The sequence below is a fragment of the Calliphora vicina genome, chromosome 1, assembly GCF_958450345.1.
Source record: "Calliphora vicina chromosome 1, idCalVici1.1, whole genome shotgun sequence".
NCBI classification, from domain to species: domain Eukaryota; kingdom Metazoa; phylum Arthropoda; class Insecta; order Diptera; family Calliphoridae; genus Calliphora; species Calliphora vicina.
Genome location: NC_088780.1, coordinates 11,870,811 through 11,883,460, shown reverse-complemented (window position 1 = coordinate 11,883,460; position 12,650 = coordinate 11,870,811). Strand labels below are relative to the sequence as shown.

The 12,650-nt window shown below is 23.9% G+C and overlaps 1 protein-coding gene across 4 annotated transcripts in view; it reads left to right on the top strand.

Annotated features, from left to right (window-relative positions):
• The window catches only part of LOC135949434 (very low-density lipoprotein receptor-like), a 439,308-nt gene that overhangs the window by 144,633 nt on the left and 282,025 nt on the right, over positions 1–12,650 (top strand). The gene's annotated exons all lie outside the window — the stretch shown is intronic.

The following is a 12,650-nucleotide window of genomic DNA, read 5'->3' as shown; positions in this document are numbered from 1 at the left end:
GTTTTATTTTATAATTCATAGTTCCCATTTAATTCAAACAATGTTTCTTTAAATTTAAGAGCTTTTTTTGAAAAGTACTAAATTGACTACTATTTACAAAAACCATATTTTATTTAAAAATTTAAATTTTTTATAATTTTTTTGAATATTAAACCCTTTTTCGCTACAAAACTTTGTGTCTTTTACATTTTTTTTTAATAATGTGACAGCAAGTTTGCATTAAAATATTAATTTGTTGTCATATTATATTTTACTTAGATTTTGTTTCGTAAAACAAAAACTTGTTACTTGTGCTAAAATTTGCTATACAATTATAAAAAGTCCTGACACCCCCTAATTGTTTAAACAAACAAAACCTTTGTCAGAAATAATGTAGCAAAACTAAAAAAAGAAAACAAATCTTTGTGCTGTAATCCAAAAGGATTTAATTTTATAAATATAAGTACAGGCTTTGTTCACTCATTCACATACGATTAAAAGATGACACCAAAAGCAAAAAAAAGGAAACAGAGGTGGGGGCTATACAAAATGTAAAGAAAAAACAGGGGCATTTAACAAAAAAATCACACTTTAAAGAATAAATGCTTATTTGCATTTCTATTGTTTTATTATTCAAAAAGCTCTAAATTACTGTCGAAATTTTTGTTTATTCTGCGTATTCATTTTCATCACCTGAATGTCTACTGTTTGGAACTCTTAAAACAGAATAATATTTTTTTTCAATGTTTTAAGTAGAAATGTATGTTGGTACTCTGGAGTAATAGTAAATACATTTAACAAACACATTTGAATACTTGAACACATCCTCTTTGCATACAATTTAACTTTACATTTACACTTTTGAGTAACCTTGTTGTGTGCAACACATACTCACTGGTAATTTAAAGTACATACACAATTTTGGCAACACCTGATGCCCCTGTTTTATTATTTTTTTATTTGCGAAAGAAACTTTTCTTTTGATTTTTTTTCTTTCGCTGAAACATGAATATTCCCAAGATCATGCCTTCTTTTCTTTTTTTGTTTTGACTGGCAAAAAATAAAAGTAAAATAATTCATACAAATGTGTAGTTTTTAATGTCAAACAGTTACAGCTAAATAAATAGTAGAGATTTTACAAACATTTTTAATAATTATTTTTTTTTCTTGTTTTAATTTCAGGTAAGCTTTTTAAAAAATTTATTAAAATTGCCAAAATAACCAAGATAATTTAAGGTAAGACTAAGAATTTTGTATTGAATTTACAGTTTTTTCAAGATTTTTCTACTTTTTTTTAAAAAGTAGTATTTTTACTACTATTTTTAAAAACGTCCAAATCTATTTACAAATGCTTTATATTTAAAAATATACTTTTTTTGCAAACATATTTAATGTAGTTTTGTAAAAAGTACTAAAAATAATACTATTTTTTAACAGATTTAAAAAAAAAATATTAAAAAATACTTTTATACAATAACATGCTTGGAGGGAGTATTATGCAAAAAAAAGTATTTTTCTAAATTTATTACCATTTTAGAAACGTACTAAAAATATTACTTTTTTAAAAAAATTTCAAAAGTTTCTAAAATTGCTTTATTAGTTACTAGCTGACCCGGTGCGCTTCGCCACCCCAATTAGAAGAAAGAAATAGTACTATCAAGTCTCACTTTGTGAATCTAATTGTAAATGTCTAATTTCATATTTCTGGGTCCATTATTGTAGAAAATGCAAAATGTGTTCCTAATTTTAAATTCTTAGGTTTATTATTATAAAATATTCAAAAAGTACCATTGCAATAAGGAAATAGTACCATTGATTAGCACTTTTAAATTCGCATTCACTAAACCATAACCCGTCAAGTTTAAATTTTAGATTTGTATATCATTTCCTATATTATCAACTAATTTACTTTATATTTAATAAATTATCACAAAACCGAAACCGATCGGTTTTTTATTTTTTAAAACCGAAAACGCGGTTTTGAAATTCTTCGATTTTTTGGAAACTCAAGGTCCATTATTATAGGAAATTCAAAAAAGTACCATTAGAATATATAAAAAGTACCAAAAATCCCCCACTTGTGGTTTCCCACTCACTCGGGTCCATATAAGCTTAATTTGATCATTGGTGAACAAATTACAAAAAGTACCATTCGAATAAAGAAAAAGTACCAAAAAGTCGCCCCCTAGAATTCTAACTAACTTAGGACCATATATGCTTAATTTCATGTTTTTAAGTCCATTGCTATAGAAAATTAAAAAAAGTACCATTAGAATAAACAAAAAGTATCAAAAAGCATCTACTTGTAGATTACCACTCACTCTGGTCCATATAACCTTTATTTCATGTTTCTATGTTCATTTGTGAAGAAATTACAAAAAGTACCAATTGAATAAAGAAAAAGTACCACAAAGACTCCCCCTAGAATTCTCACTTACTTAGGACCATATATGCTTAATTTCATGTTTCTAAGTTCATAGTTATAGAAAATTCAAAAAAGTACCATTAGAATAAACAAAAAGTACCAAAAAGTCTCCCCCTAGAATTCTCATTCACTTAGGACCATATATGTTTAATTTCATGTTTCTAAGTCCATTGTTATAGAAATTTCAAAAAAGTACCATTAGAAAAACAAAAAAGTACCTATAGTTCAGTTCACACATTATGGTACCTAAATATTATCCCCTATTCCTAACACTAACTTCACTCAGATACATATCAGCTAACTTTAATGTCGATAACTGAATTAATTTAAAATGTTTAAAAAGTACCATTAGGAGAAAAGTACCAATTTGCCTTTTCTTCCTTGAACACCCCTCAAGTTTGAAATTTAACAATATTCCATTTTGCCAAAATTGTTTATGCTACAGGCATGTCTGAAAATATTAAAATCTGTGTTAATGTGCCCAAGAATAAATATGTTTTAAAAAAAGTACCAAACTGTTTACCCGGATTTGGCCCAATATACACCTTGGTACTCGAGTTCCAAATAGCACCCTGTTAGTTAATTTTTGTATGGAACCAGGAACCAATGTTAAAAAAATTATCAAAATCGGCTTAATAATTTGCAATAAAATGTATTTTCCCGATTTTATCCCCTTTTTGTGGGATATATATCAAAATAAATGTTTTGTAACTCAAGACATACAATTTTTGTGTTAAAACATTTATTTTGATAGATATCCCACTCGCATCCCACTAAGGGACTAAAAATATCTTAAAGGAATGGACCTAGGCTTTCTTTTGAGCAAAAAAAAAATTAAAAAAGGGCCCATATTGGAAACAAATTTTGATTTTGCAAAAAAAAATTAAAAAATTGTATATCTTGCGTTACAAAATATTTATTTTGATAGATATCCCACTCGCATCCCACTAAGGGACTAAAAATATCTTAAAGGAATGGACCTAAGCTTTCTTTTGACTACAAAAAAAATTTTAAAAAAAGGGCCCATTTGGAAAAAAAAATCGTATTTGCAAAAAAAAAAGTCAAAAATTGTAAGTCTTGAGTTAAAAAATATTTATTTTGATAGATATCCCACTCGCATCCCACTAAGCGACCAAAAGGGTCTTCAAGGATAATATCTAAGCTTTTGTTTGACCTAAAAAAAAAGATTAAAAAAGGGTCCATTTTGAAAAAAAAAGTCAACAAAGTTTTTGATTTTGCAAAAAAAGTCAAAAATTTGATGTTTTGAGTTACAAAATATTTATTTTGATAGATATCCCACTCGCATCCCACTAAGCGACCAAGTAGGTGTTCAAGGAAAATATCTAAACTTTATTTTAAGAAAAAAAAAAAAAAAAAAAAAAGGACGTATTTTAAAAAAAAGTCAAAAAAGTTTTTGATTTCGGAAAAAAAATATTAAAAATTTTTTATTTTTTTTTTAAATATTTTTTTTCGAAAGATCGAAGAAATAGCTATCTATACTATTTGGGACACATTTTGCTAAGAACAATAGGTAATAAGTTACATGGATAAGAAAAAACCCCTGTTTGACCAAATTGTCAAAATTTTACCCCCTATAACTCAGAGAGTTCTCGACCGATGTTGTTGAAAAATTGTGTCTGAGTTACTATCCAATAGAGCTAACCTTGGTGCAAATTTCATCCCGATCGGAAGACATCGATTTCAAAAGTTGGTTCACTTGACATGAAATGCCCCATATATAGATTATTTACTGCAATACTATAAAATAAATTTGATTTTCCAAATTTTAGTATTTTTTTAAAACATCTTAAAATCATACGAACTTTGTGATTTTTTAAGAAAGTACTTAAATACTACTTTTTCATAAATGCGGAAGTAAGTTTTTTAATTGTGTGATTCTTTAAATGACTAAGTTTTAGTTAAAAAATATTAATATTTTTTACTACATTTTAAAAAAGTACTAAAATTACTACTTTTCAAAAAAGTATTAAAATTACTACTTTTTAAAAAAGTACTAAAATTTATACTTTTTAAAAAAGTACTAAAATTATTACTTTTCAAAAAAGTACTAAATTACTACTTTTTAGTAATTTTAATACTTTTTTTAAAAAAGTACTAAAATTACTACTTTTTAAAAAAGGACTTAAACTACGTTTTAGTAATTTTAACACTACTATTTAAAAGAAATATTAATAGTATTTAAAATCTTATTTAAATTAGTTTTGAATGAAGTTTAAACAAAATGTAACTTTAATTGCTTTTTCGAAGAACTTATAAAAATACTACTTTTTTTTAAATTTTAAAATTATTTAAAAAATATTTTATAATCAATAATTTTAAGGTTTCATAAGAAAAAAACAAATATATTCTTTTATTAATTTTAGGGTATTTTTTAAACAAGATACCAAACATATCTACGTTTATGAATTCTATTTTATTCTTGTCACTACCTTTTTTATCTCCTCTGCTTTTGTTAAATAAAATATAAATGTTATGCAAATCGTTGCAAATGAGTTTTTTTTTTATTCAACATATTCCATATATGTAGTATTTCATGCAAATGTATGTTAACTTAGTAAAGACTTAAGAAAATAAAACATTTTTAACTTAACAGAAACGACGAAATTCACTTGAAACACAAAATAAATCAAAAATTTATTTGCAATTTTCTTGTCTTGAACTTCTTTTTTTTAACTCTTAACAAAAACACAAGAAATAAAAAAAGAAAGATGAAAGAAAACTAAGAAGACGACAACATGTTGTAAGATTGTTACTTTGTTGCAAGCTGTCTACAGCTGTGAGAAACGTTACTTTTTTTATTGTACAAAGACGTAAAAACTTATGAATGTGTAATATTATTTTTCAACATTTTTTAAATTTTAATTTAAGAGAAAATTATGAGAAGAAAGTAAATTTGGGGTTTGGAAGAGTTACGCTTCTAAGACTATTACAAATAAAATTCTCATAAAAATTGCAAGATTTCTATTAAATCTTTGAATTTTGAAAAATTTTGCTTTAAATGAACTAACTTTTAAAACTTTTTATTTATAACCTGAAGGCTTGGCTTTCAGATAACTTTAAAATGTTTAAAATCCATATATAATTGCACAAGTTATGATCAATTTTCCAATATAACCATTAAATAAATATTAATCATACGTCTAGTAGGATATAAATTTTTATTTTATCAATAAATTAGTCAAATATGAAGATATTTTTTAAAATTTGAATGGCATAAAGAAGCTAAGACAAGGAGCTAATATCTCATTAAAAAACAAGTCAATAATCTTTTGATTTCGCATTAAAATTTTTTTCAAAATTATATTTTTTTAAAAATCTGTAAAATTTTAGAAATTTTGATTTAGATTATCTTATTATTAAAACTTTAACTTTAACTTGAATTCCTAGCTTCCTTTTTACAAAAACATTTTTTAAATACGTCTATAATTGCACAAGTTATGATCAATTTTCCAATATAACCTTTAAATAAATATTAATCATACGTCTAGTAGGACATACATTTTTATTTTATCAATAAATTAGTCAAATATTAAGATATTTTTAAAATTTGAATGGCATATAAAGGCTAAGACAAGGAGCTAAGATCTCATTAAAAAATATGTCAATAAGTTTTTGATTTCGCATTAAAATTTTTTTTAAAAATTTTATAAAATTATTTTTTTCGAAATTTTGATTTAGATTATTTTATTATTAAAACTTGTATTTAAAACCTGAATTCTTGGCTGCCATTTGACACACAAATTTTTTAAATGCGTACATAATTGTCCAAGTTATACGAATTTTTCTAACATAACCTCTAAATTAATATTAATCATACGTCTAGTAGGACATAAATTTTTATTTTATAAATAAATTAATCCAATATGCAAAGATTTTTAAAATTTTAGTGGCATATTAATGCTAATGCAAGGAGCTAAGATTTCATTGAAAAATACTGTTAATACTGTTTTAGTTTCACTTTAACAATTGGTTTTAAAATTTTATAAAACCATATTCTTTTAAAATCTATAAAATTTTTTAAATTTTGTTTTACATTAACTGATTATTAAAACTTGTGTTTATAACCTGAATTCTTGGCTTCTATTTCACATACAAATTTTAGAAATACGTATATTATTGGCCAAGTTATGCGAATTTTTCCAACATAACCTTTAAATAAATATTAATCATACGTCTAGTAGCACAAACATTTTTCATTTATTCAAAAAATAAGTCAAATATGGTGGTATTTTTAAAATTTTAATGGCATATTAAAGCTAAGACATTGAGCTATTATTCTATGAAATAAATTTTGAAGCTCTTTTGACATTTTTCAACAAATTTCTTTGTTATCATTTGGTTGGTAAATAATGAAACACTTAAATATATTAAACTTAACTTTAACATTGTTCTTGGGGTAAACTGCAAACAATTGCTGAGTTTGTAAACAATTTTTCTTATTCTTTTACTGAAAATCATTGTTAACATTTTATTTTTTCTTTATAACAGCTTCATTTGCGGTAGTTTGGCTGCAAGCATGCTGTCGTATGTTAAAATGTTTAAACAAAATTTAGTTTTTTTTTGTGTGTTCTTCTTATTGTGTATTATGTACAATGTACATAATTGGATTTCTTACTGCTTTTGATACTTACTTTTTTATTATATTTATTTTTGGTACAATATGATATGAGCATAAAATATGCACAAAATTCCATGCGTTTTTTTTCCATAGAATTTAAACTTTAATTCAAATGCAGTTTTGTTGAAAGTATTTAAAATAAGTAAATAGCTTAAAGAAAGAGTTCACATAAGACTTCATAAGTTTAAATTGTACAGAAAATTTTGAATTTTTTTGACAAAGGAGATTTAAATCCCCTTATAAGGTTTTGAGATTCATATATGGAAATTGAAATTCTTAAAAAAATGTACACAAATTGTTTGGACAGTTGCAGTCATGGCTTAAGTCATGACTATTTTTTGTAACAAAAAAACAACTATAATTTAGGTCAACATTTTAACAAAAAAGAAATTTTAATATAATATTTTTGTTGCAAACCAATAATAAACAAATAAAGCAAAACTATTTCAATTTGCAACAAACTGGTAAAGGCTTAAAAAACGGATTATCTGCTAGAAAATTTTCTAAATTTTGTTAAAAAATAATAGCTAGAATTTTTTATTTTAAACAAATAACAACATAACAACATAAATCTTATTGTGTTCAACTGCAGGAATGTAATTACCCTAAACAATTACAATTTGTTTACATTTCACATACATTATTTGTTTATCTTAAAAAGAAAATCTTGAAATTTAATATTTATTTTATTTAAAACTTTAAGTGAATATATAAAAAGCAATATAAAAATAACAAATAGTTGTAATGTTATAAGGGTAATAACATTGAAGTTTAGCAACTTAGATAAGTGGTGAGAGTTCGATGAAGGGATGATTGAACCTCAAAATCACCTTAGTAAAATCATAGCTTAATGTGTTAGCTTTTATATGGCATTAACATTTTAAAAATCTTTCCATATTTGAGTTATTTATTGATAAAAGAAAAAATTAGGTACTACTAGACGTATGATTAATATTTATTTAGAGGTTATGTTGAAAAATTGCCCATAACTTGGTGAATTATGCACGGATTTAAACAATTTTTATGCCAAATGAAAGACAAGTGTTCAAATTATAATCCTGGAGCTTTAAAAAAATGTTAATATTTTTTTTAGATTTTATGGGGGTTTTTGAAATTTTGAAACAAAAAAATCAATGTGAAAATAAAAGAAGTTTTAAATATAGCTTTTCATGAAATAATAGCTCAATGTTTAAACTTAAATATTCCATTAAAATTTTAGAAATCTCTTCATATTTATGTTATGTTATTCATTGATTTGATTTATTGGAAAAATTTAAAAATTGAAAAAAAAACAATGTGGAAGCTAAACGTTAATGAAATCATAGCTGCTTGTTCTAGCATTCAAATCGTCTTAAATTTTTAAAAATCTATCTATATTTCACTTATTTATTGACTAAAGAAAAATATGTGTTACTAGACGTATGATTAATATTTATTTATAGGTTACATTGGAAAATTACTTATAACTTGGAGAATTATAAAGGGATTTTAACAATTTTAGAGTGATATCAAAGACAAGACTTTAGGTTATTAATGCTAGATTTAATAATCAAGCCATCTAAAACAAAATCTGTAAAATTTTATAGATTTTAAAGAATATGGGTTTGGGAAATTTTGAAAACAAAAAAAAATGATTAATGTGAAACCAAAAGACTATTCAAATTTGTTAATGAAATCATAGCTTAATGCCCTGATTTTAAAATTTTAAAAGTCTATCCATATTTGACTTATTTATTGATTAAAGAAAAATGTATGATATTTAGAAATTATGTTAGCAAAATTTTCTGAACGAATTTCAAATCATATTTTTTATGAGTTCTTAGGTCCATGTCTTAACTTTAATATCCAATTAAAATTTTAGAAATTTCTTCATATTTGACTAATTTATTGATAAAATAAAAATGTATGTCCTACTAGACGTATGATTAATATTTATTTAGAGGTTAGTCTGGAAAATTGTCTATAACTTGGACAATTATGTAGGGATTTGAACAATTTTTGGGTTATATCTAAGACAACACTTCATGTTATAAATGGTAGTTTTAATATTCAAGTCGGCTGAAGCAAAATCTTTAAAATTTTAGAGATTTTAAAAGAAAAATTGTTTGTAAAATTTTGAAAAATAAAAAATTTTTCAATGTAAAACCTATTAAATTTTTTTTAATGATATCATAGTTTATGGTCTTAGCTTTCAAATTCCCTTAACATTTTAAAAATCTATCCATATTTTTGGCTTATTTATTGAAAAAAAAGTTTGTCCTCTAGACGTATGATTAATATTTATTTAGACGTTACATTAGAAAATTACTTATAACTCGGAAAATTATGTAGGGATTTGAACAATTTTAGGGTTATATCTAAGACAACACATCAGGTTATAAATAGTAGTTTTAATATTCAAGTCGGCTGAAGCAAAATCTTAAAAATTTTAGAGATTTTAAAAGAATAATTGTTTGTAAAATTTTGAAAAATAAAAAAATTTTAAATGTGAAACCTATTATTTTTTTTAATGATATCATAGTTTATTGTCTTAGCTTTCAAATTCCCTTAACATTTTAAAAATCTATTCATATTTGACTTATTTATTGAAAAAAAAGTTTGTCCTCTAGACGTATGATTAATATTTATTTAGATGTTACATTGGAAAATTACTTATAACTTGGACAATTATGTAGGGATTTGAAAAATTTTAGGGTTATATCTAAGACAACACTTCATGTTATAAATAGTAGTTTTAATATTTAAGTCGGCTGAAGCAAAATCTTTAAAATTTTAGAGATTTTAAAAGAATAAATTTTTGTAAAATTTTGAAAAATACAAAAAATTTTCAATATAAAACCTATTAATTTTTTTTAATGATATCATAGTTTATTGTCTTAGCTTTTAAATTCCCTTAACATTTTAAAAATCTATCCATATTTGACTTATTTATTGAAAAAAAAATTTGTCCTCTAGACGTATGATTAATATTTATTTAGACGTTACATTGGAAAATTCCTTATAACTTGGGCAATTATGTAGGGATTTAAACAATTTTAGGTTTATTGCAAAGACAAAACTTTAAGTTATAAATACTAGTTTTAATAATCAAGTAATCTAAAGCAAAATCTTTAAAATATTAGAGATTTTATAAGAATATTTGTTTGTAAAATTTTGAAAAAAATTTAGAATGTAAAACAAAAAGACTGTTTTTAATGAAATCATAGCTTATTGTGCTAGCTTTCAAATCCCCTTATAATTTTAAAAATCACTCCATATTTGACTTATTTATTGTTAAAAGTAAAATTTGGGTCCTACTAGGCGTATGATTAATATTTATTTAGGGGTTAGGTTGGAAAATTATTTATAACTTGAGCAATTATGCTTGGTTTTGAACAAATTCTGAATCATATCAAAGACAAGACTGCAGGTCACAAATATTGGTTTTGATAATCAAGTCGTCTAAAACTAAATCTTAAAAATTTTAGAGATTTTAAAAGAATATTTGTTTGTAAAATTTTTAAAAAAATTTTAATGAGATTTCAAATCAGTCAGATCGTAGCTTATTGTGATAGCTTTCAAATCCCCTTAAAATTTGAAAAATCTATTCATATGTGACTTTAATATTGTTAAAAGAATAATTTTGGTTCTACTAGACGTATGATTAATATTTATTTAGAGGTTATGTTAAAAATTGACCATAACTTGGTGAATTGTGAACGGATTTAAAAAATTCTAATGCCATATGAAAGCCAAGCCTTCAGTTTATGTAAAAAAAATTTAATAATTCAATAACATAAAGCAAAATCTATAAAATTTTATAGATTTTCAAAGTGATTAAATAATTCATGTTATTTTCCTTCATACTATGGATAATAGATCTAGCTCTGGTTTTTCTTAAATTTTGGGGCATCTTAGGAAATAGCAAGCTTAAAATATACATGATTTATTTCATAAAATGTTACCTAACATCTCAATTTCACTTTAAATTTCCAATTTTCTTATTTATTTTCCATTTAATTTATTTATTTACAACTGTACCTTTATATTTATTTCTATTTTTCTTTATAGGTTTGTGTAAATTACTTTTACATAAAATATGATATATTTTCCTTAAAAAAATACTTTGAATTTTCTTCTACATTTATTTTATGTGTCACATATTTTCCCAATTAAAACTGATAACAGACATTTTAATTGAATTTCAATGACTAGAGGTCATATTTAAAAATAAAATGAATAGAAGAATAAGTTTTTCTTAAACATTTGTGTTAAAAAATTGTTGCCATTCTCCCAAGATACAAATTACAATTTGGTAAATTTTGCCAATTCTTTGCTGTGATATTTTTTATTTTTTGCTATTCCTTAATGCTCGTTATCAATTTAGCCCAAAGCTTAAGAAACTTTAACACACAAATTGTTTTTTTGCAAAGAAACTGTTTGCGAATCTTATTGAATAGTTATTGTCAAAAAGTGATAAAAAAAGCAACAAAGACAGTCAAATCAAATCTATAAAATAACAAGCTAAAAATCTTTTTCCTTTTAGTTTTTTTTACTACAACTATGAATTTCAGCAGTTCTCTTTATGTTTCAACTTAATATTTGTAAAATAAACTCTTTTTTTTTGTTCTCTTAACAAGTGTAGTTTAGTATTAATGGCAAACAATTTGTTGTCTAGTTTAAATTGTGTAATAATAAATGCTATTTTATTGCAATCTCATGCACCACTCATCGTCATTTGTTGTGTGTGGCTGTGTGCATTTCTTTAACAACGCGCCCTAAAGTATGCTTCAGTTTTTGTGTGAAAACGAAAACAATAACAATAGGGGGAATTTGTTTAGTGCAATTGCCAGCCATAGATTGTTTTGTTTGTAAAATAAAACAAATCAGATAATAAATTTGTTTTTGTTTAAAGAATTTTAATTTAAAGATTTAAAACAAACAGAAAATATTTCAAATCAAATAAACCATAAAAGGGAGGAAAAGTAAAATGCAATTTTTATATTCTTCAAAACTTGTTTACTGGGTTATCTTTTTATTTATCTCAAGTCATACGCAAGTATATTCATGCAGCTATTTTGCGCTCTAAAGTATTCTTTGTAAAATAACCGTCATTAAGTACATATTATGATTTTTTTATTATATTCATGTACATTTTCAGTATATTTTCTTACATTGTTTGATAAGTTTCACAAAAAGCTGTTTTTCGTAAATTGTTAAGAAAAAAAAATAAAATTTCATAAGTTTTTTTTAATAAAAAGAAAATATTTCCGCAAAAAAAATATAATAAAAACGCTAGTGAAAATGTAAAACTAAAACGTTTTTGATGTTCTGCCATAAGTGTTGTAATACGAAGATGAGCAAAATGCAAACACAGATACACATACATATGTAACTATTATATGCAACACAAAAGGTTGCAGATGTTGCATATGATAGTAGAAAATTGGTGATATGTATGATGATGATATGACAATTTTGTTATGTGTTAATGTTTTTTAATAAAAAATATTTTAATGCTTTTTTTTTGAAAAAAAAAATAAAATATTAAGAATGGAAAACTGTAAGTTATAATTAAATTTTTTTCAAAAAACTAATTTCAACAGATTTTTCTATTCTCAAAAATTG